Raw genomic sequence first — 25118 nt, forward strand, 5'->3', positions numbered from 1 at the left:
TACAGTTAAAATGTCTCAAAAAGGCCTTCAGGACTTGATTTTGCTCAGGTTTTGACACGATTTTAAGCCATATTCAAGAAGTCAGCAAAGTAAACATGGGTGACAAAGAGGGCAATTCTGAAGCACAGTGATGTGTCCTCCTTTTAATAAAGTGTGTTTTTTCATTACAACTGATACCTGTATATAAAGGAGTATATGTAGGCTTCCCGAATACATGTTTATGCTATTAGGGCTGTGAAAACAAATATCCAGATACAAATCAATATTAAAACTAGTATTGAAACTAGATAGTTGAATTATTGGTAAAAGAAATCACAAAAGTAAAAAGGACCTTCCCTGAATGGTTTTGCAATGATATCTATCAGAGCTTATTTAATACCACATGGCGATTATAACAATTTCATTTAGTGAGGAAAATTCAATTGTATTGTCCAAAACAATAGTGCTTTTATTATCAATGTGGTCTCGAAATCGCTATAATTTTTTGTTAGTGTTAAAGTGAAGTTTTTATCACTGTTGGTGTTATTTTTGGGAATTAGCTTCTCAATATAATATTAATAAAGTCCAAGGGAGTGTTTTGTCTGTTTCCGTCTGAATTTTAATTGAAATTCATACCAATACTCATGTCACCACGAAACAATTATTTGATGCAGAAACAAATAAAATTGTTAGAAACTTTTTGTAACATTTTCTCATTAATATATTTTCTTGTTTTAAAGGGCCTATATTACATTATTTTCTGACCTATATTATAATTTCCTCATCACAAACATTGTTACAACCCAGCTCTGCTAGGGACAGGGGGAAGTAACAAAATAACCAAGATTGTAAAATGGTAAAACTAAAGTTGTGATTTATTTAACAGAATTGTAAGGTAAAACTAACAAAACAATGATTTTTACAAGAATTAACAAAAAGAGGCTCTAAACAGAGTGGCTAACAGTATAAGGAAAAATAGGCTAACCAAAACAGGGTGTACTAAATGAAACAGAAAAACAAAAACCAGTCTAAGTCACCAGGACTCTAGTATCTCGACAAAACACACCACGAGAGACACAAAGGTGGCAAGCAAGTCCACAAACAGAACAGCTGCCATGAGTGGCAGGGGGCGGGTCCTTTTATAGGGCCGGAGCTCCAGGTGTAGGCCCGGGATTGGCCAGGTGTTTCGGCTTCCACCAATCAGCGGGAGCGGCTCCAGATGCCATCTTAAATTGATTCCTCCAATCACAGCATCACAGCAGGGGGTCTGCATATGGAGGCTTGCACACACACAGGGATCCAAGCAGATATGGCCAGAGGAGGATCTGGAGGCCCGTGGCCGTAACAAACATGCATGGGAAAACAGAAAACTCTCTGCCATGTCATGTGGTAATACAAAAAGTGCTCCACTGTGTTTTTAAACTCCACACATCTTCACAGGAATTCCAGTGACGGATCTATACAGGACTTATATAGGACCTTTAACAATACTGATGTCCTCGTAACTCTGGTTGGGAAGCACTGCCGTATGTCACTGGGTGTTAAACTTGGTCCATAATGTGCTTTCTCAGTTCTTGTCACCTCTTCCAATATGTGATAATAAGATGAGACCATTTCACACCAGCGCTGCCATTTTAGTAAGAGGCAAGAATTGAAGAAAAAAAGCTATCTAACAATAAAAACAGCTCTTAATGGTTGGACAACGCTATTAGGGTTGTGCAAGTAATCAAACTTTAATCAAAACTACATCCAGTTGTTTCAAATCATCAATGATCAGCTTGGCTCTTTTTAATCAAGCAGTCCACAGCCAGTCCTCTGTCAGTAAAAGGATGCAGTTTGGAGCAGAATTATTCTTTGTGTTAAATGGCACTGATTAAATGTTCATGTTGTTTCAGTTCATGAAGTCAAGTCTAAAATGTGAAAGATGTTTTATATATTTGTTTTATTAGCTTTAAAGGTGCTGTATCTGATTTTTATTATCTTAAAATTTGAAAAACAGAACAAGTTCAGTGGTCCAAAGTTATACCTACTGCCTCTGCTCGATTTCATTTCTCTCCAGCGACTAGGTCAGGAATCGGAATACACTAGACGGTTTGCAAGAATCCCAGAATTCTGAGCACCAGCCAATCAGCAAAGAGCCATACATTCTGTGTTGGCAACGATTCCCGAGATCAAGGATTTAAAGCCGGAACAAAGAGAATGTTTGGTGAATTTTATCAAGAGGAAAGACATTATTGCCCTTCTTCCTATGGGATTTGGGAAAAGTTTAATATACCAGTTAGCCCCGTTAATGGCGCATTACATACGTCACGATCAAACAGCAGCGACTGGTTAAATTTAAAAAAGTACCCGCCTACCGTTGAGCGAACAAATTCTAATGCAACGAGGTTAGGTGGTTTCCACAAAGTGAAACCAGATGATGAATCAGGCTAAGTTATAGTTATTTCTCACTTACCTTATGAATTCCATGCATCCTAATTATTCACCGCCATGACTTTATAAGCGCTTTTCACAAATTTCAGACAACAGAGTGGAGTTTTACCATCACACTAACAACTAGCATGCAAACTCGCTCTTCCTGACAATAAAACACTTTATAATTTGAAGCATACATTACACAGTGGATATATTTTGACCTCAAGACACACTTCGAGCTGAGAAAAGCCCCATATAAATAAAGTTTACGTACTTAATTCAATATGAAAAAATGTAAATCAAAGACAAATCTGGATCAGTCAGTACAAAGAAAATAATTAGTTAAACCGTTTTTACAATGTCGCAGTCCTAATGCAACCAGAGCGAAGTATCTCAAATGTAGCAGTAATAATTTCATGCAATGTCTTAACACATACAGAAACTGCACCAACCCCCTAAAGCAGTGACCAGGGCAGCCCTATGATAAGAATGGTTGAACTTTTTTTCTCTAAGGAAAGAAGATATAAATGAACCCCCAGTCCTCATCCTTATCTCCTTCAGCCTATAGTTCCCCACAGAAACCAAAGGAGCTTACACATCCCACAAGAGGCCGATAGCTTTGTGCTCTTTATGTAATGAGTGGGTAAAGCTCGGCCTATATCAACTCTTATAATGTAATATAAAGTGCTATTTCAAAACTGCCATAGATAATGTCTCTTTCTATTATTGGATTTTGTATTGGGGAATTATTGTCTTCTATTGAGTGAGTTATTCATTAGTTTCAGCTTTCTATTTGGCAACATTTTGATGACTTTTTCTCCATCGCTCTAGAAACTGCCCTTATTTTTCATACTTTTGAAACTCATGGATTGCTGAAAAAAACATTCTTATTGTAAATGTGTATTAAAAAGATGATTCACAATTGCTTCCTTTTTCCACTTTCAAGAAAATGTTCAAGGGAAGATTGCGCAAAATCAACTCAATCATCTTATAATGGTTTTGACTGAGCGTTTGTCTCGCCACAGTACAGATATATTGTATAAGCAGCTCTTATATGTCTGCTCTGTGCCGTCTGCATCTACTGATTTAACTTTATTTATTGATAAACAGGAAGGGCACAATAGTTGTCATTAGTAGTTGTTGTGCAAGTCTCAAGTAAGTCTCACATATTTGACCTCAAGTCCAAGTCAAGTCCCAAGTCAAATACAGGCATGTTCAAGTCGAGTCTGGAGTCAGTGGCCCATTAGTCCAAGTCAAGTCCAACTCTCAGTTCATTTTATCAAATCAAGTCTCAAGTCCTAAAAATAGTGACTCAAGTCTGACTTGAGTCCAAGTCACAACTTGCAAGTCCTCACCTCTGGTAGTAGTAGTAGTAGTAGCAGTAGAAGGTTTAGTGGTACTAGTGGTGGTAGGTGTAGTAGCAGTATTGGTAGTAGCAGTAGTTTTTTTGTTTGTTTGTTTGTTTGTTTGTTTGTTTGTTTTTTATTATTATTTAGGATTTGTATTTATTTTTTACTTATCTGAGCAAGGTAAAACAAAATCAACAACTACCACTAAAAATGATATGTACATGAACATTTTTGAGACCTGGTGCTCAAAAGGAGTAGGATGAAGTTTAAAAAAAAACTTAAAATGACCTACCCCAATTGTTTTACATAAACAAATGTTTTTTTTTAGTTGTAGCAGTAGTGGTAGTAGTAGCAGTAATAGGTTTAGTCATACTAGTAGTGGTATGTTTAGTAGCAGTAGTGGTAGAAGTAGTAGAAGTAGTAGTAGTGGTAGTAGCAGTACTACTACTAGTAGCAGTAGTAGTAGTAGTAGTAGTAGTAGTAGTAGTAGTAGTAGTAGTAGTAGTAGCAGGAAGTGCACAGTAGCCGTTATTACCATTACCATGAACTCTGCTCTAGCCTTTTGAAAAGTATTTATAAACTCAATGTGGTGAATAATTAGGATGCTTGAAATGCATAAGGTAAATGAGGAATAACTTTGCAAACTGATTCAAATTAGTTCTGTTTTTCACATTTTTAAGTCAGTAAATGTTAACTGTTAACAATAAACCCAATGTAAAAGTAATGCAACCTTTTACACCTTACAAAGTAGCAGTAAATTAGGTCAGTTAAACTATAGGGCTTATTGTAGCCATTGTACGGCAGTTGTATTCTATAGAGGAGTATTATCTGTCTTAAATAGCAGCAGCTCTTCTTCTTGTTCATTTGGCTGTGAGTCTATGGCCATAAATTACTGCTAATGCTTCAACAGAGGAGACTATACTGCTGAATCACTCACCAACCTCGATTAGTAATTAAACTTAATGAAAAGTAGTCTATTGGCTGTATACAGAGGGACCAGAGCAGCCCACTGCCAGATGGGACTGAAAAGTGGGGCACACAAGGTACTGTTTAATTACATATATGAATTGGTTTTGTAGTAGTAGTAGTAGTAGTAGTAGTAGTAGTAGTAGTAGTAGTAGTAGTAGTAGTAGTAGTGGCAGCAGAAGTAATAGTACTGGTAGTTGTGTTGGTAGTAGAAGTAGCAGTAGTGGTAGTAATAGTAGTAGTAGTAGTAGTAGTAGTAGTAGTAGTAGTAGTAGTAGTAGTAGTAGCAGTAGTAGGTTTCACACAGTTTTTCTCACTGGGTTACTGTGGGCTAATATTTACAAAAGAAAACAGCAGTAGCAGTGTTCTGAGATAAAATTGGGTCCAGTAATCACACCAGCATGCTGTACTTACAAATATGCACTATATTTACTGCAACAAAACCTAAGCAAGATCTCAGCTTCCTTCCGATTTCTCTGGAGGGAACCAAATCTTACCAAGAATCCGTGGGCAATTTCTCTTTACAATTCAAACAAAATGGCTACACTTTGCATAATAGTGGTCTTGGGTTGAAAGGAAAAGGAAAAAGGTGAACATGGCAACAAAAGAGCAGAGTAAGAGATCCAGTTGAGGAGAGGGGGGAGGGAGGATCCAGAAAAAGGCTTTAGCTTTGCCAATCATCTTCAAGAGGCTTAGGGGCAGAGGGAGCAGGCTAAAGGCTAATATCAAAGAGCTGTATTCATTCTGTATATCTCTGTGTGTGGTAGAGGTGTATGGAAGAGCAAGATTATGAATTTAAGGTCCTATATTACGCAAAATTGACTCTTTTGAGCTTTAAGCCATGTTATAATGTTGTTACCTCTGCAAAAAAAAAAACAGGTGGAGTTGTGTTGTGCTTCATCCACACATGAGTAATCCTTTATTATTAGTCTGTCCACATCTCCAAAGCTCAAAATGCTCTAGTCCACCTTCTAATGTCATGGAGGTTTAGTTTTCATTAACAGCTACCTTTTAGAGATTGGAAATTGCAGAGCTGAAATCATCCAAACGATTCTAGTGAAGGTGTATGGAGTTTAAAAACAAAGTGGAGCACCTTCTTTATTACCACATGACATCACAAGGTAGAAAACATGGTAGAAATCCCTGGTACTGAAAACAAGAAGCGAAAAAAATACTTACTACAAAAAGACATAAGAAACAAGAATATATCAATGAGAACAGTGTTTTGCCAATTAAATGTTTATTTGAACACTTTATTTATTTGTTGAGAAAGCACCACAGTCCTAGATCTTCTGGACTCTCCTGCTTCTCCAGTTTGCAGGTTTTGATCCAATGACGTTAATTTGGTCTTATAATAATTTGTTGTAACATATTCTTTTTTTTTTTCTAGACTAAAGTTTAGTTTGTAAATCCATAGCTGACAAATTCACTACCACTATTAAATTTACTTTAGTAGTAGTAGTTTGGCAAGTCTGTAAGTTAAAGTCTGAAAAAAAGATCTGTTAGAATAGGTTAGGTTTTGGTGATAGATCCACTGCCAAAATAACAAATCACTGAAAACATTAATGTTCTATATTTTCAGTGGTCAAAAGTCCTCAAAAAGAAGCTGGTCCAGATAAAGAGGTGTCAAGACGAGCTTCAGTATTTAAACATGTAAGCCAGTTTTTCTTCTTTTACTTTTTTTTCCTTCAGACTTTGGGGGTGGGTTCATGTATTTCTTCCAAAAAAGCATCAATATCACCATCGCTGATGGTGACGCTGTTGGTGAAACTGCACTTGGAAAATTCGTTGAAAATGTGTGTCTCTGAAATGTGCCTTTCCTCCGGTTCTCCGACATTCCTCAAATGTGCAGGAAGTTTAAAGTTACCCTGCCTCTTACATCTGCCCATCACTGGTTCTTTGGCTTTGGGCATAACTTTCGTCTCCTTTGCTGGTTTTGTGTCCTGACTTTGCGATATTGGCATTAACTGAACGTCCCTGAGGCTTGTTAGTTTGTGAAGACTTTTCTTGGACATAATTTTTATTTTTAATCTTAGTGATTCTGGGCTCTAACTGAAGGTTCCTCAGTCTTTTTATGGGTGTTACCCTTCAGGTCTCTTTGTTTAGTTTGAGATTCAGCAATTTCAGTCACCTCCACAGCAGCCTCTTTTTCTGTGACTTCAATTTCTGTGCTAAATTTGTCAGAATCAAATCTCCATGGTCAGTTGGAGGAATTATAACGTTAGTGGCCATCTCATCTTCAGCAACTATACTGGTGTCTTCTGCTCAAGGTTCTGTCATTATTGTGTTTGGGTTCAAGTGGTGAAGACAGAGATTCCTTTAGCAACTCCATGTCACATGTTAACCAATTTCAGATTTCAGAGGAACTGCAGGATTTTCTGACAATTCAGGACATTACAGTTCGTTCATCTCTCCACTGTCTGCCTTACATGATACAATGTTTCCATGGAGATCATTCTGGGAATGTGTTGGCACAGTTGGAATTGTCTTGGACATCGTCTGTGGACTCTGGAGATTGGGGTTCCTGTTTGATTACAGGTGTGGGCTCCTCATTCTCATGAGTGTGTGTGCTGTCAGTCGGATCTTCATGATAATTTGGATACTTGGATTTGGATAATTGGAACTATGATTTCAGTGATCATCTCAACTTCTTTACACTTTTTTCAATGTCTCCAAGTTTTATTTCCTTTTTTCCTTCTTTTTTTCCTTAGGGCTGATGGGCGGGTCCAAATTCTCTCCATAAAATCATCCATATCACAATCACTGTTCAAAAATCGTATGATTCTATTTGCAATTATTAACATCATATTTTGTATGAATGATTAAAAAAAACAATCAACTCCTCTAACAATTATTCTAATACTGACCCCTTGTGGCTGGCAGTTACAGCTGGCCCTGTCTCCCAGTGGAAACCCTGTGTGAATGTATATATGGATTTATATATGGCAGCACAAACTACACAAGCCTAAAATGAGATGTACAATGTTCTTATCTTCATACAGCTCTGTGTCAGCCAATGACTGGAGAAAGATAAAACACAGGGTGACCTATAGGCCTGCTTCATATCTGAGAACGTCACTATCTCGCAATCTGGCAATAAAAGGCAAAGCTGATAACCCACAAAACAACTTCATTGTGCAGTATGCTTTTATTACATCTGGGCATTGGGCAACTTCATCATAGTTTTGCCATGCCAGGCTCTTTTGCAGTGAATACTGAGATGCAATAATACAAACAAATAGATCATTTTGTTCTCAAATTGCTCAACGGGTCTTAAGAATAAGAAGATTACTACTTAGACCTGGTTTTGGTTTGTGTGGGTTCAAGTTACTCAATTTTAGTCTAGTTTTCAATTTTAGATCTTCTAGTTTAGTGCTTGTTTACCCCTTCTATAGTCTGTATGTGAACAGATGGTTATTTAGTTCTGGTTTATACCTAGTTTAGAAGATTAAAACAAGATTAAATTAAACTGAAATGTTAAAAAAAAATGTCCCTAAGAATTACCATGTGGTCTTAGTTTAAATATGGACTACTAAACCATTAACTTTGCAGTTCATTAATGTCCCGTTTATGTTTTTATGCTTTAAGTTTTGATACTTGTTCAATTGGGTAATGAGTATCTGAGACATTACAGTAGTTTTTGGGTGAATTCATACTTTCTAGGGCCGGGTATCATTAAGAAGATGCCGATACGATATATATATCTCGATACATAGGCCACAATATGATACATATGTCGATACAGTGCTCTTTTGATTCGATATATTTCAAATCGATTTGATATAGTTCAATAAAAGTAATGGCTAAATCATGGCTGTGATACTAAAAGTGTTTGTTAAACCACTTTTTGTGCAAAGTTAATATGAAACACATTTTAATCAGCAAAACAGTGAAAATGTCAAATGTGTTGCGTAAAAGAGATTCCTTTTACTAAACAAGCAAAAAAAAACTGTAGCGCTGTAACAAATTGATTTAGTAAAATATACCAAAAAATACTCTTGGCAATATATAGATACAGTAACCCACAATATCGATACTGTATCATCACATTAAATTATACAATATATTGATATTTCGATATTTTTGGACATCCCTACCAATTACCATATCAAAACTGGGACTAGACTGGGATTATAATCAGAACCAAACCAAGACTAGACCAGGGCTAGCTTGGGACCAAACCAAATCCTCATTACAGGACGCAAACCAGGACAACTAAACGCATTCTAGTATCTGCTAGTATCTGGGTTTCAATATCTTTTACAACCCTGGCATAGCGTGAGGATGTAATCCTGGTTTAGTACTATATTATGATTAATAACTTTTCATATAGTCTGTGAATCGGTACAGTCCTGTTTTTTGTCTTGACAGATCATATTTAGTGGACTAGTTCTTTAGTTGAATCCCTGTTTCAGTATACTCGATGTGAGAAGTTTGAAAATCTCTTGTTATATTTTTGTCTTAGTCTTGGGGCCAAGCTGCTAATGTATATTTTAATATGTTGCTCACTTTATTCATTAATTCATTTTCTTAGTGTCCCGTGGTGCTCAGGTCTAGGGGGTAATACTGTGCACTCTCACATTCATTCACTATGTGCAATTCAGATTCACATTTCTCTGTACACCCAGGACCAGGGAGGCCAGAGGGCAGAAAGCAGCCCACTGGTACATGGGCAATGAGTGGATCCCAAAACAGTCTTGCTGAAATTTTCAATAATAGACTCGACCTAAAGCTAAAATCAGAATAGCTCTACTACTGCTGTCTGCTCACATCATAAAATCAGGTTTACCAACAATGCTGCACTGTATTGTTGCTTTGGAGTATTTATTTTTTTAAGGCAAAATTTACTCTGGTGAGCTTTAACCCATGTTATAATGTTCTTACTAGGGATGGGCATGATTAGTTGACTAATCGATAATTGATCGTTAAGAATTTCATCTATCAAGTTCATTTTTAATCGACAAACCAAATGTAGGTTGCTGTGCTTGGCGTAGCATAAGGAGAAGAGGCTGCGTCTGACAGCGCAAACACTGGAGTTGCACCTCACAGTCCCACGTTTGGGCTCTGGCACACCTCCTTGGAGATCACTGTACCACTCAGTGAGTGTGTTTACATGCACATCAGTGTCCCAGGTATGATTGGGTTTTTGGAGTATCCCGCTTTCGTTATGGTGCATGTATGTGCAATATCCTAGTTACTGCAACATAAAGATGAGTGCACATCCGTCCAAAAGACAAACACTTTTCAGTCTTTTCATCACAGCAGTAGCCAAAATAAATAACGTGACCAACATAAAAAAGTGAGTGAAAATACTGTTAAAAAAAGAGCTGCGCTAAGAGCGGTGCTTAAAGTTTATGCAAATTAGCCATGCGGTTTTAAGTTTTGTTGCTGTAAAACGTAAGCCAATGTGCACAAAGATGCATTAAACACATCATAATCTCAAATGGACTGATGTGGCTCTATAGTGGTTATGGTTTATATGTTTTAAAATTGAGTTTATTTATGCAGATTAGTAATATTGATGATAATTTTTATATAAAAACGTTAATGATTAAAAATTAATTTAAAAAATCGATCGTTAAATATCACAACGATTGATTAAGGAAATTGAATCGAATGCCCATCCCTAGTTGTTACCTCCTTAAAAACATACCTGGAGTTGGGTTTTGCTCATTCACACATGTCTGAAAAACCCTTTAGCCTGTCTACACCTCCAAACCTCAAAATGCTCTGTTCCACTTTGTGATGTCTTGTCACCTATCTTTTATCTGTAGTTCAGTAGATTGGCAATTCCAGGGCTAAAATTATCCAAATGATTAGAGAAGACATGTGAAGTTTAAAAACACAGTGGAGCACCCCCTCCATTGCCACATGACATCACAAAGGTGTAACAGAGTGTTTCCTGTTTGAGAGATGAACAATATTCACTCCAGGCATGTTTTTGATTAGGAAAAAACACTAGAACATCAGAAAATAGCATAATATAGGCTCTTTAAGGTCCCATTTGTATTAGCTGAATTTGTTATTTTGGGCTGCCTGTAATTTGGCAACATATTATAACAGTGATGCCAATGTTTACGCTCAAATAGGATTTAGTATAAAGCATTTAATGAGGAAATAACTGTTGTCATATGAGCCTCACAGCTAGAAGGTTCTGGATTAGGTTGCCAGGTGAGGTGGGGGCATAGTTTGGAGTTTGCACGATCAAGATGCACGATCATGTTGTTGTCAGAAGGATGAAAAATCTGATCTATATAATACTAAAACTGGACAAACTAGGCATAGACTGATATGTTTGTTACATTTTTTCACGTTCTATGCCAACACGATTGTTCAGAATCCAGAGAAACCGATGGCTGATAATCTACCGATATTTTTGGGGTCAATTTAGATTATTTATCCCCCAATTATCTAATTTAAATTTACTATAGATACTCCCACAACCCTTTTTACCCCAAATGTATAAGATCAGCGTAGTCACATTTTATGCAATGACCTCTTCATATTAAAGTGTTGGCCAATATGCTGAATAGTCCAAATATTGGTCCGATATATCTGGGAAACGATGTATCCGTTTATCTCTGTTTGAAGCTACTAATTTGAGCAAGCATCGATGTTAAAAAGAATCACAAAACAGACCAAATTTGACCTTTCTTTTGCAGTTTTAGAGTCATACTGAGCTTTATCAGAACTAGTATAAAGAACTGTAAAATAAAAGTACTATTATTATGTGTTGAAAATACCTATTGTCTAAAAAGAGCTAAAGAGTGCTTTTTTTTTTTTTTTTATCATTGTTGTATCAAAATTGGTTTAAAGTATCAAGCCTATTCCTTAGCACTGAAATTGAGTTTGAAATGTTATAATCCTGACAACACTACTAGCTCAAATTTACAATGTAGTTTACTTATCATCTAGGGCAATGTGAAAAATACAATCTGTTGAAAAGCCTCTCCCACCTCCAAATGACTGCATCACCTTCAAGAAAATCTATAGGGACTCCACCTGTTCTGCTCCACAGGAATCCATTTGGAGCGAGTAAACAGATGCCATGCTTTAAAATATTTCTTTATTTCCATATGTGTGTGTTGTTAGTGTGTTTTTATCAAATATAGTTTTTTTCTCCACAGATGGGACTCAAGTGTTCAGAAGAATTAGCAGATAACAAAATATTAGTTTGTGTTATCATGGCACAAAGGGTCAGAGAGAGAGGTACACGAATTTAAGGTGGATTATTTATCTGGTGGAGGGTCCTTCAAATGCTTTTTTCCATGGAGATGTTATTGCTTTGTCTGGTATGTTTCACAGTATAGTAAACTTTTCTATCTTCATGGAGACCAAACGAGACAAGTTATAGGTCAGATCTGTGGAGAGGAAACCCCACTCATAGTTAAAATGTCTATTTTTCTGTGTATTTTTGAGCTATAAAACCACCTGTAACTGAATCAATGTAAGGTATAGGGGTGTTTAATGTCATACTGTGGAACACTCCAGACAGAGCAGCACCTTTATGGTCAAAGGTCAACAAAGTGGATTTAAGAGTCAGTGTTTTCTTAATCTAAACTCGCAGTTTTATAGAAGACAGTAAGTCCTGGTTTGATTCTGGGTTTAGTCTAGGTTTTGTCTTGGATCACTTTTAGTCAGATATGAATAGCACACAAAATAACAAACAAAATAGCAAAAGAAAGACACCAGGATCATGTAGAGCAGGTTAATACGAACATTTTAAGACCAAATTGGCGAGGCTCACCACAGCAGTTACAGAGAGAGGGATGACAATATTCCAGCATAAGTCAAAGGGAATCAGGAGAAGCTGGAGGTGCCCGCATGACAACTTCCTTCATTTATATATACAGTCTATGGTTAGTACTGGTTTAGTCCTATCATCATGCAATTTTCAAACTGGTCCAAATGATTTTAGTCACATCCAATTTTTAGCACAGATATATCATGTTTATGCTCTGGTTTGGTCCTTGTTTAATACTTCTTTAGTCCTGGTTTAATTCTACTTTTAGTTTAATCCATTTGTTGTAGTATCTGTTCAGTCCATTGTCATTGTTTTGTCATTTATTTTCTGTAAATTTTTGTTTAGTTTACACATTTTGCTTGTCTTCAGAGAGATGTTATTGCTTTGCCTGAAATGTTCAATATTATGACATCAAACAGATTTATCTCCATGGGGCAAGTTACAGATTAAATCTGTGAAAAGGGGACACCTTTTCGAGGTGTTTAAAAGCAAAGCAAGTAAAATATGACTTTTTTAATGCCATACTATGGGACAATTCAGGCAAAGCAATAACATCCCCATAGAGACAAGCAGGTAACCACCACCAAAAATCAACCTGTATTTTCATTTTGGTGGCATTTGCAATAGAGATGTCAAATGCTTTTTAAAAACAAGATTTTTTTGTTTGTTTGAAAGTGTCTGTGCAATGGCAGAGGGCAGATTTTGTAGATGCTGCAACATTTGAATGTGGTAAACAGTCCCCAGTCATTTGAGCTCATCTGAATGTAAATAAAGATGGAGTGTGGAGAAGATGAGGGGCTAAAGGCTCCTCTGAGTGCCATGTACAACCACAAGTTTTCAGCATCTATTGGGAAGCAATGTGGTGAAGGAAATTGTAAAATTGCTAAAATTCTTCTGCCAATCTCCTATTCTTTCCATTTTCCCTAGTACCTGAATTAAATAAGTCACACAGGAACACAAAAATGTTTGGACAATTCCAATGAATATCTAGTTTTGATACCAGTTACTTGATACTAGTTTCAGAGTGTTCACACTTTACTGTGAAAGAAACAGAGAAACAGAGGCTGACCAAAGGAGGAGTGGGTGAGGAAAAGTGTCTACAGCTGATCATAAACCTGTATTATTCATTTGCAAGTAATGTTTGCGATAGAGCTCCCCCTGCAGTTTCCTTGTGAGAATACACTGTCAGAGAACAGTTTGATTTTATTAAAGCAGACCTATTAAGTAAAACTTTTTTTTTCTTTTAACCATGTTAACGTTTTTTTTCCTCACTATTTACTCACCCAAAGCTGTATTTGGAGTATTATTATTTCAGCAATCTTTAATAACTTATTTTCAAGATGTCATATTACCGATCAACGCCCATTTTCTCCATCACCATTATACAACAATTTTATTTTCTTAATCGGTGATACACGTAGCATTCAGCAGTGTTGCATAATTACTTTTTTCCAAATGAAAAAAATCTTCTACTCCCTAGTGTGATCTTCAGTTCTCCAGAGATGTGGACTCTTTGTTGTGATGATGTTTTACGGCAACATCAGGTCCCATTGAGCACCACAGTTTTCTAACATGGAGGTCAGCAGACTTGTTTCTTTAATTTATAGCTGTATAACAGACATAAGCACAATAGGACTTCTTTAATGTAACTGTTAAATTCTGAATATTATTTGATTGCATCCATAATAATTCCTGGTATACTTGATCGATTAATGGTCAGTTAATGGTTTCTTGAACCTGGATAGGTCCTGGTTAAGCCCAAAAGTCATTGTTGTGTTTTCTAAACTTTAAAAGCCAAATAATTTCTGAGGATTTATATGTGTAAAAAGAGGAAGGTGTTTCCAAATATTTATAACGTTATTACATCAGTTTCACATTTTCTTCAGTCTATTCCAGCCCAGACGCTATATATCGTAAAAGATCAGTGTATCCTCTGGTGCAGTCAAATAAATCTGTTTACAATTCAATAAAACAAAACAACTATGTCTGAATTGTTTCAAACAGCCCAAGGCCTGTTTCTTATCTACACGACACCTTTATTTATCTTTTAAATCAGTAAAAAGCAAACCGCCTGGATACCATTGTTTTCTGGCTTATCGCCCAAACCAATTTACGAAACATTTTATAAACAAAACAATTTTATCATCGTCATATATTTTGCCTTGAATGGTCTTCTTGAATGGTTTCATCAGGTTGAGTTTTGATGTCAGAGCAGAGCCAGAAATGAGAGGCGTTTGTGCTGCATGTGAGGAGGAGGATGGGTCAAAGGTTACTCAGTCTCACATCTCCAGCTGTTCAGGAACAATCACATCTGGCAGCTGTCTGTAGTGCTGAAGTAAAGCTGCTAAACATGGCTCTGGCACACAGGCCTGTTCCTTCTCATTCTCTCTTAAAGGTCCATTGTGTAACTTTTCTGGTGAAGGGTCAGACAACTGCGTGTCTACAGGTGTTACTGGTTTCATTGGATTGTTCTACAGTATGACACTATGCCTATATTATGCTATTTTCAGATTTATTATTGTTATAATGTTGCTTCCACATCAAAACATACTTGGAGTTGTGTTTTGTTTCATTCACCTTTCACACACAAACCCTGCATATTCAGGAGTTTTTTCACATTGTACACTTTGACTAAAATCATTTTACCAATTTCAGTTGAACTAAAGGTAAAAGGTAACTGTTAACTCAAGGTGGAGCAGAGCATTTTGAGCTTTGGAGATGTAGAAAGACTAAGAGTAAAAAGGAAGGCTCACATAGTGCCCAGGAGAGATCACTAAATTACTGAAATATCCATGGATGACATTTAAAACCTTCAGGCATGTTTTTGATGAAGGAACATAACATAGTAGAAAGCTTTAAAAATAAATTTTGCATAATATCCCCTCTTTAAGATGATGTGAGATAAACAGACAGATTAAAAGCACTTCACATTTAGGTTTAATATGTATATTTGGTTTAATGTTAAGTGTACACCTCAATCCTTAAACCTCAGCCCTTGTTTAGACCTGGTTCTTTGTAACTACTTTGCGTCATGATTTAGATCTGGTTCAGTCTTACTATAGTCCAGCTATAGCACTCATACTTCAGTCCTGCATCATGTCTTTTTAGCTGATGGAGCTCTCCGTGGTGCTGAAATCAAGCTTCAGTGTGTTTGAATGGTAGATAATGTTCACCTAATGGCACGTCTCAAAACACAACAGAGCATCAGGTGTTCCACTACAATGTGTTCTGTGTGACAAAAAGCCTCATCTCTCTGCCACAAAGGAGGCAGGAATGGAGCTGCAATACGAGGAACAAATGGAATACATCTGATACTCCATTACATTTGATTTAGTACTGCAATAGGTCACAGTTTTCCCTGGCATATAATTTTGTCTTCCTAAAAACAAATTTGAGACTTCCAGTATGAATTTCAAGAACATAAACTATACACACTTTTAATTACTGTCATGTTACAAAAAAAAACATAAAAATTCTCCCTTCAAGGTCTAAACTCTGCTCCAAACCACATGCTTTGTTTTAGTGAAAGAGGAGTAGCTGTAGACTTTAAAGGTGCACTATATAACTTTTGGTGGAGTGACAAGTGCCTGAAATGTTCCACAGTATGACATTAAACTAAACTTACTATGTCAAGGAGACAAGGAGACAAGCAGGAGATGTCACGAGGCCAAGTTACAGGTCAGATCAGTGGAGTGTAGGGATGTGCAAAAATATCAAAATATCACCTAATGTGATGATACAGTATCGATATCATTGACTGCTGTATCAATATATATTGCCAAGTATTTTTTGGTATATTTTACTAAATTATTTTGTTACAGCGCTACAGTTTTGTTGCTTGTTTAGTGGAAGAAACTTATGCAACACATTTGACATTTTCACTGTTTTGATGATTAAAATGTGCCTGTTTCATATTCACTTTGCACAAGAAGTGGTTTAACAAAGACTTTTAGTATCACAGCCATGATTTAGACATTATTTTTACTGAACCATATAAAATCCATTTGAAATATATATCAAATTGAAAGTGCACTGTATCAAGATTTGTATTGTATCGTGGTCTACGTATCGAGGTATGTATCGTATCGGCAACTTCTTAATGATACCCAGCCCTAGTGCAAAGGCGACCCATTTCGTGTTCCAGGTGAAGCAAAATCATCTCCATGTAGACGGGCAGGAGAGCAGGACCCTCCGCTAGAAATATTACATAATGCATGTTTAAAAAGACCTAGCATTTAGAAATGACGGAATCTTGATCTCAGTTATATTAAGCTTATATTATTGCCATCGTCCTGTATGGATTTGACCACAGAATAAAGCAGCTGTATCCCTTTGTATTACCTGTACCACAGTGTATCACACAGTGAACAGTACAGCATGCTAAGGGTCAGTGCTTCCTTGACCCGCACGTCCAGGAGGCGTACAGGGTATGCTCAGATTAGCAGTCGCCACAGAGACGCCTAGCTGAACTTTATCTGTCCCGCGGGTGTCATAGCGGTGCAGGGGAAGCACGGGCTATTCCAGAGAGCGCTCCATAGAGAGATAAGTATAGTGTACACAGCAGAGCATTTCACACATGGCTTCCTCCACCTGTTTCTGACCTGCTCATTACAGACGGGGAGGAGATGTACACAAGACATGGATGAAAAACGTATATTATATGGACTAATATGAGGGTTAGAAAGTGAAATGTGTAATAATAAGTCAACTTATAACTTTTGCAATCCAAGAATACATTTGTTTAATATAATATAACATACATAGAGTTAAGACAAGACTTAGGATCAACATAGGCATGGAATTAGTGCTGGGCGATATGGCCAAAAAATAAATATCATCTTTTGTAAACACTGAACAGTTCTGATTTCAAACAAAGACAGAGTCATTCCTATCATATCCTATTAATTAAGAAATTGTAAACTGCCTTCAATTACATTTGTAGAAAAATGTCTATGTATCTAACCTTAATTGTTTGAATGAGAATGATTTTTTTTATGTCAACTGTTCGATTGCACCATAACCCTGCTTGGCAAGTAAGAAAGTCAGCAGTAAACTTGATTCAATCATTAATTGAATTAATTTGATTAATTGCCCAGTCCTACTTGGAATGAACTGAAAATGGGGCTAAACCAGGAATAAACCAGGTCTAAAGTAACATTTGCTGTGGTACATAACAATGCATAGCTATGACAAACAACATTCAAACTAGGACTAAACCAAGACTATCAGGACTAAACCAGGGCTAAACAAGACTAATCCAGGACCAAACTAAGACCCTATATTTTTTCTGATACTGATTGATCACAGTTTAGTATTTGATTTCATAATGTCTTATTTAAAACAAATAAAATGACAATACAATACAACACAATTCAATACAATACGATACAAATTTTATCAGTGCCATTTAACACAAAAATAGTCACATTTCTTTCTCCAAATCCTGAACTCAGCTCCAAACTACATCCTTTTATTGACAGTGGATTGCCGGTACACCCCTAGATTAAAAACTGATCATTGACAATTAGAAACCAACTACTCAATCTCAATTAAAATTAAGAGTAAACACACAGCCCTTATCCACTGATTAAAACTCTGGGGTGTATGGACCAGTGGTGGTACACAGATTTGCAAACCCAAAACTCCTTAGCAACAGCCTCCAGCAAGTGGCCAAACTTAAATTTCACTATTAGTTGTTAGTAAGGGTAAAGTGTGTAGCCTGAGGGCGTGTTCTGGCTTCAACACAAGGTCAAACTGTTCAAATCAAATCCATCAACGCTGTTTGCATAATGAACCAACGCTCATTTAGTTACTGTTAAAAAGCAACGGCTCAGTCTCTGCTGCATTTAGTTGTAACAAGAGTGGATACGTCTTTATAAAGCATTTTGATGTGATAATAATAAGAAATGATGAAATAATGCACTGTAAATTCTATAACATCTTAATCGAAACCAGTGAATAAAATGTATAGTCCCTAAAGTTGTAATTTGAGAAAAGCAGAATCCCAATGCCAGCTGGAGTTTTGCCATTGCAACCAGAAAACACAAGATTGTTTTCCTGTTTCTTGTTCTAAAGGATGCAGGCCATGAACTATTTTTCACTGTCTGTTATTTAACTATTGACCACATTATTACCACAGGATTTATCTCTTTTCAAGCTTTATTGCTGTGCTGTTGTGAGCTTTACGTCATGTTATAATGCTGTTACCTCCCCAAAAACATACCTGGAGTTGTGTTTTGTTTCATTCACACTTGTTTGAGTAATGCCTCATTATTATTATTAATATTATAGTCTGTCTACATCTCCAAAGCTCAAAATGCTTTATTCAATCTTGAGATGTCATGTAGTGGTAGTTTTCAACAGCTACCTTTTACCTTACTAAGACAGTGGAGCTCTTCCCGTATTACTACATGACATGACGAGGTGGAACAGTGTGATTTCTGTTTGAAAGAAAAACCCCGGATTTGAGTTTTAAACACATGTGAAAGAAACGAAACACAACTCCCTTAAATGTTAAAACTAAATCTTTATTCAATTACAGGTTTATATTGCCGAAATGAAAATTAAAACAAGATTCTTGCCTGTAATCTGGCCTAGTTGCATCAACTGCTCGTTTTCATGGAGATAAGTCTAATGCCATACTATGGAAAATCATAGGCAGAACAATAACATCTCTATGGACAAGAGCAGGTAGCAGACCATACACCAGAAAAGTTACAAATTGCATCTTTATAGTTTTAGCACTAAGCATTTTCTCCTAGGGGTGTGTAAAAATATCAAAGCATTTATATATCATCACTATCATACTAAATTTGATAATACAGAATCATTCTACATGAGTTGTTGTATCAATAGTGTTTTTTGGTTCTTTTAGGAATTTTTGTGTGTCTGCATGACAAGGAAGGAACCTTGTTTATGCAATACACTGTTCACTGTCCACAGTTTTGATGATTAAAACCACCTAGTGCCTCCTCTCAATTTCATTTCTCTCCAGTGACTAGGTCAGGAATCACAATACACTAGACAGTTTGCAAAAACCCTGAAGTGCAAGTCCGGGCACCAGCCAATCAGCAAAGAGCCATACATTCTGTGTTGGCAACGATTCCTGAGATGGAGGATTTAAAGCCAGAACAAAGAGAATATCAAGGGGAAATATGTTATTGCCTTTCTTCCTACAGGGTTTGGGAAAATAAAATACCAGTTAGCCCTGTTAGCGGTGCATTACATACATCATGACCTAATAGCAGTGACTGGTTAAATAAAAAAAAGTACCCGTCTACCGCCAAGCGAATGAATTCTAAAGCTGCGAGGTCAGACGGTTTCTTCGAAATGATGCAGGCTAGTGAAGTAGTGGTTTAACAAATAAATATTTTTGCTAAAATGTGTTTGGTTTTTAAAAAACAGAAATATATCACAGTATCATGTGCAATATATCGATTATAACATGTATCGTGATAATATCATACTATGAGCCATGTATCGTGTATCATATCAAATCATGAGGACCCTGTGATTCCAGGCTGTATTTTCTCCCATAATAGGTTACATCCTTCTGAGAGAGAGCACATATACAACAAATACTTTGCAATGCACTATAGAACCTGCCTACTAAAATAGGTTATTGAGGTAGTACTTGTACAAAACGCTTTTTCGAACAGAACCCTGAATGCCAACAGGGACCAATCGATCCAATGTAATAGTGTTCTGGAGCTTGTTGGATCTGTCTATAATGTGAAGACCTAATCTAAGTGCTGTCAGCCTTCAGCCAGCCATGCTGTATCCAATCAGCTCAAATTCATGAAGTTTCCTTGAGCAGAAGACATTATAAATTATACATTGAGATATTTCAGTGAGTAATACTGCCATAACTAGATATCGTGAGATATGCAGTGTTTTTGTGACTCCCTCTAAGTAATTCTAGGAAATGAGTCTAAGTTACTACTGCCTGCTCCTTTGAGTCTAAAACCACAATATCAGTGTAATATTTATTCAGTATTTTTACCACATAACCCCAGTTTCAAAGCCGTGTTCTCTCTCTGATTCAGTGCTCCCTGCCGCGCTCAGCTCATTTGCATTTTCAAACTTGTAATTCTGATTATGGCTCATTAGAAGCCACTGAGAGCGCGTGCTGGCAGAATTTGTGGGAATAGTGCTAACCGTGTAAAATGCTAAACAAATAGGGCTATACATAAAAGATTTGGATCAATACAGAAAAGGGCCCCATTGGTGGACAAAGCTTTTAATATGATTGTGAGAAACAAACTTTACTTTTCTTGAGTTTTTGGTCATTGTTTTTTGGTTAAGGGGCGTTTGTGTGTCCTGGTATATTTTAGTCCTCTTTTAGTGCAGGAAGCGCTGCAGTGTATGTTATTAGGTTCTTTTTTCAGACCAAGAGATTGTTTTCATACCTGATGCTCACTAGTGGTCTTCCTCAGAGTGGTCATGTGATGTTGCTGTGACGTGCGCAGCAGTCGAGAACTCGAAACTGTCAGGTATGAAAACAAATTCTTCCATTCATCCATTTTCTTCCGCTTATCCAAGGTTGGTTCACGGGGGCAACAGTCTACACAGGGACTCTCAGATTTCCATCACCCCAGACACTTCCTCCAGTTGCTCCAGGGGGACCCCAAGGTGTTCCCAGGCCAGCCTAGAGTCGTAGTCCCTCTAGCTTGTGCTGGGTCTTCCCTGGATCCTCCCTCCAATGGGACATGCCGAGAACACTTCCCCAGGTAGGCGTCCAGGAGGCAGATGCTTGAGCCACCTCAGCTGGCTCCTCTTGATGTGGAAGAGCAGTGGCTCTACTCCAAGCTCCTCCTCTGTGACTGAGCTCCTCACCCTATCTCTAAGGGAGCTCCCAGCCACCCTGTGGAAGAAACTCATTTCGACTGCTTGTATCTGCAATATTGTCATTTCAGTCATTATCCAAAGCTCATGACCACAGGTGAGGGCAGGAACGTACACTGACCGGCAAATCGAGAGCTTTGCCTTTTGGCTCAGCTCCCTCTTCACCACAACGGTTCGAAACAGCGACCGCATCACTGCTGACACTGCACCGCCTGTCAATCTCACGCTCCATCTTCCCCTCACTCATGAACTCGTGAAACAAACTCTTGGTGAGAAAAAAGAACCTATTAACATAAATTATCAGAAGACCAAATGAACCTCATTGGACTATAGCGCTCCACTGTGTTTTTAAAATCCATACACTTTCTCTATACACATTTGGATAAACTCTGAACAAAGGTTGAAAAGGAGCTGTTATCTTGAAAACGACAGCGTCATGACGTCATAAGGTGGAACAGAACATTTTGACCTTTGGAGATGTGGACATAATAAAAGATTACTCAAACATGTGTGAATGAAACTAAACACAATTCCAGGTCTGTTTATGAGAAGGTAACAACAACAACAACAACTAAATGGCTTAAAGCTCACAAGAGTCAAGTTCAAGTAATAGTAGGAGTTTAGTAGCCTACAGTAATTAGCCTAATGTGAGCATTTATCACTGAACAAGAAAATTGTTTGTATCTAGGTAGCCTTATTCTAACTGAGGTCTAGAATTGTTTCATAGTAAACTACTACATTACAAAATCGTTGGTAATATTGTTAAAAAATGTAAACTTAAATTGAACAGTACATCATTCATTTCAGTCCACAAGTTTTCCACTGACTATAAAACATAAGCTGCCCAATATGAATCACGGTTGTTGTCAACAACGTGGCCAATATCACACTTACAAACAAGTCTGAAGGAATCATCTAACAATATCAAGCAAAAGCACAGTCCAACTTCCAATACTTCTGAACGCTCTCTACGCCCAAAAGCCACAGCCACAAATACAGCCACAAAATAACCAAAACAAGAAGGCAAACTAACTAGTCCCGAGCTAGAAAGGGGAGAAAAAGCGGGCGATAGCGAGAGTTGCGTCTGTATATAAATCAGTGAACGCCGTGGTATAGACTGAGCATCCAAGATTTTGAAGCGACTACAGGCAGAAAGCGACAGGACCTCCTTTCCACGTTCATTCCGTTTCAACAAGACGTAAAAGCAAGATAAAAAGCCAGCAAAGACATTCAAGAAAGTGTCAGGGCAAAACGTACTCACCAAAAAGAGGCGAAAGCGTTCAGGTTAATCACAAACAGAGCGAATATTGGCGGAGGGATCGTGTCTCCACCGCTGAGCTGGTGCTGCCGCTGCTCCTCCGGTGGATCACGTGACGCACGAGTTTGAGACAAGTCCGGGGCTTTCTGTGCTCCGCTGTTGCTGATAGCGTCTTATCCAAATGCGCACGGGAGCGGGTCAAGCAGAAACAGTATTGATTTTTACCCCTGTCCCGTGATATTGGGGTTTAATGGTGTTCAAGGAGCGTGCCATGTGAAGTCTTTAGGGGTGAAGTCCCAAAAGGGTCCTAAAGGGAAATGGTAAGTAGGCATTAATCAGGCAGTGATTTATGTGTGGATATATGAAATAATGATTATGTTAATTACGATTTCACGTGATTTTACTGGAAAGATTACTTGAAAATAACTGAAGCGGTAAAAATATATAGGCTTATAAGAGCTTTATTTAAAAAAAATAAAAAATAAAAAATGTTGTTAATGGGCCCATATTATGCAATTTCTGATGTTATATTGTTGTTTCTTCATCATAAACATACCTGGAGTTGTGTATTGTTTCATTCACACATGTTTAACACACTAACCTTGTATATTTAGACTGAGTTCTTCTTTCAAACTGAAGACACTCTGTTCCACCTTGTGATGTCATGTGGTAATACAGGAAGTGCTGTGCTGTTTTTTTTTTTTTTTTTGTTTTGTTTTGTTTTTAAACTTCATACACCTTCACTGGAATTATTTGAATAATTTCAGACCTCAAATTGCTAATCACTACTGAAATAAAGGTTAAAGGAAGCTGTTAAAGTAAAAACTACCACTATATGACATCACACGGTGGAACAGATATTTTGAGCTTGAATCTTTGGAGATGCACATAGACTTATAAAGGACAAACATGTGTGAATGAAACATAAAACAACTCCAGAAGTAGCAGCATTATAACATGGCTTAAAGTTCGCAAGAGTCAATTTTGCACAATATGGGACATTCAAAGCAAAATAAGACAAAATTGAGTCAGGCTTGAATCAACCATATTACAGCTGTAATAAAAAATAATAATAATAATAAAAAAATAATGCATACGGTCTAATAAGAAACCACAAAGTGCATTCATGAGGAAGTGAAATGTCTTGTCCAAGGAAACAACAAGAGTATTGCCTGGTATTGGTGCAACCAGCAACTTTCTTACTGGTAAATGCTTTTAACTGAGCTGCATATTTCACCCTAATATAAAATTAGCCAAGTTTAGGTAGTATATTTTTTTATCTATCTATGCTTTTAAATGTGCGGTCTGCCACCTGCTGGTCTCCATGGAGATGTTATTGCTTTACCTGGAGTGTTCCACAGAGGGCATTAAACTTATCTACAGTATCTTGCATATATTCAATTACGGGGGCTTTACTGATAAATATGCATTGTTACTGTGAGCAGACACTCCTCTCCACAGGCCCCATGGTGTAACCTGTCTTTTAATTATCCAGCATTTATATTCTCAGATATTTTATGAGTGTGAGTATATGTAGCAGAATAATAGATTTTAAATACGCCTTTATCATAATCATATCCTATATGAATTAGCTGAGATAATATTAACAGGCGAGCTCTGAAAGGTCCTGTTAAAAGACCTACAGTGTCTTTTCTTCACAGTTGGGTTGAGTCTAATGGGACAGTGATTGGTAGTTGCCTTTGTCAATAACTCCAGTCTCAATCTGTTTTATTGACGCTGGATTCATTCAACTGTGAAACAGAGGCCACTGCAGGACAAGAGGACAAGAACCACAATGTAATAACAGCTTCTATTAGAGAGAGTGAAAAATGTACTTTAAATGTAACGCTCATTTCATTAAATTTTATCTGTGGGTTCTTGGGCTGAAGTTGAATCGCCATCTTATCTAAATCACAGTTTGAATGGATTCAGTTTCATAATTTATTTATTGGGCTTTATTTAACCAGGACAGACCTACTGACATAAGGAATTTTTTCATCAGAGGTGTTGTGGACTCTCAGAGGGAGCCTGTTGTACATGTTCTTATTGACAGGGGAAAACAGAGTACCCGGGGGAAACTTACACAGCCAGAGGGAGAACATGCAACCTGCACATAGAAAGGCCCCGCACTGCCCCCGACTCGAACTCACGCTTTGACAAAACAAAGACGAGCGGATCTGGAGCTGTATCCTGTCTCCCTGATTTCTCCCCGATTTCTCCCCAATTGTGACTGACAAGCGGATTAACAAAAACCACATAAAGGTGAGACAATCAGAGCCCCAAACTATTATTTATCTCAGGTAAAAGAAGTTATATATTTAGTTTTGAAGGTTACCAGAATATTGGAGCAATGACTTGCGCACTTGAGAAACACATTAACTATGATGTGGTTCCTGTATTAGATTGTCAGTTCTTCAGTCTTTTTTTTTTTATCCAATTATCATGTTTAGAAAAGAATGACAATTTCGCACATCAATTACTTGAGACGGGAGCACTGGAATAGAGGGAGCAGCCCAAGAATATAGGGAAAAATCCTGCACACCTTCTTACTTGCAAAATGTGA

General features: G+C 37.3%; 1 protein-coding gene across 1 annotated transcript in view; it reads right to left on the reverse strand.

The window, feature by feature from the left end:
- The window catches only part of LOC110164185 (RNA-binding Raly-like protein), a 75203-nt gene extending 52516 nt beyond the window's left edge, over window positions 1-22687 (reverse strand). The window contains exon 1 of the mRNA XM_055151740.1: window positions 22559-22687. The gene's annotated coding sequence lies outside the window, so the exon portion shown is untranslated. The remainder of the gene's footprint in view (window positions 1-22558) is intronic.
- Window positions 22688-25118: the final 2431 nt, after the last annotated feature.

The sequence above is a fragment of the Boleophthalmus pectinirostris genome, unplaced genomic scaffold (assembly GCF_026225935.1).
Source record: "Boleophthalmus pectinirostris isolate CB_2022bp ecotype Guang Dong unplaced genomic scaffold, ASM2622593v1 HiC_scaffold_16, whole genome shotgun sequence".
Taxonomy (NCBI): domain Eukaryota; kingdom Metazoa; phylum Chordata; class Actinopteri; order Gobiiformes; family Gobiidae; genus Boleophthalmus; species Boleophthalmus pectinirostris.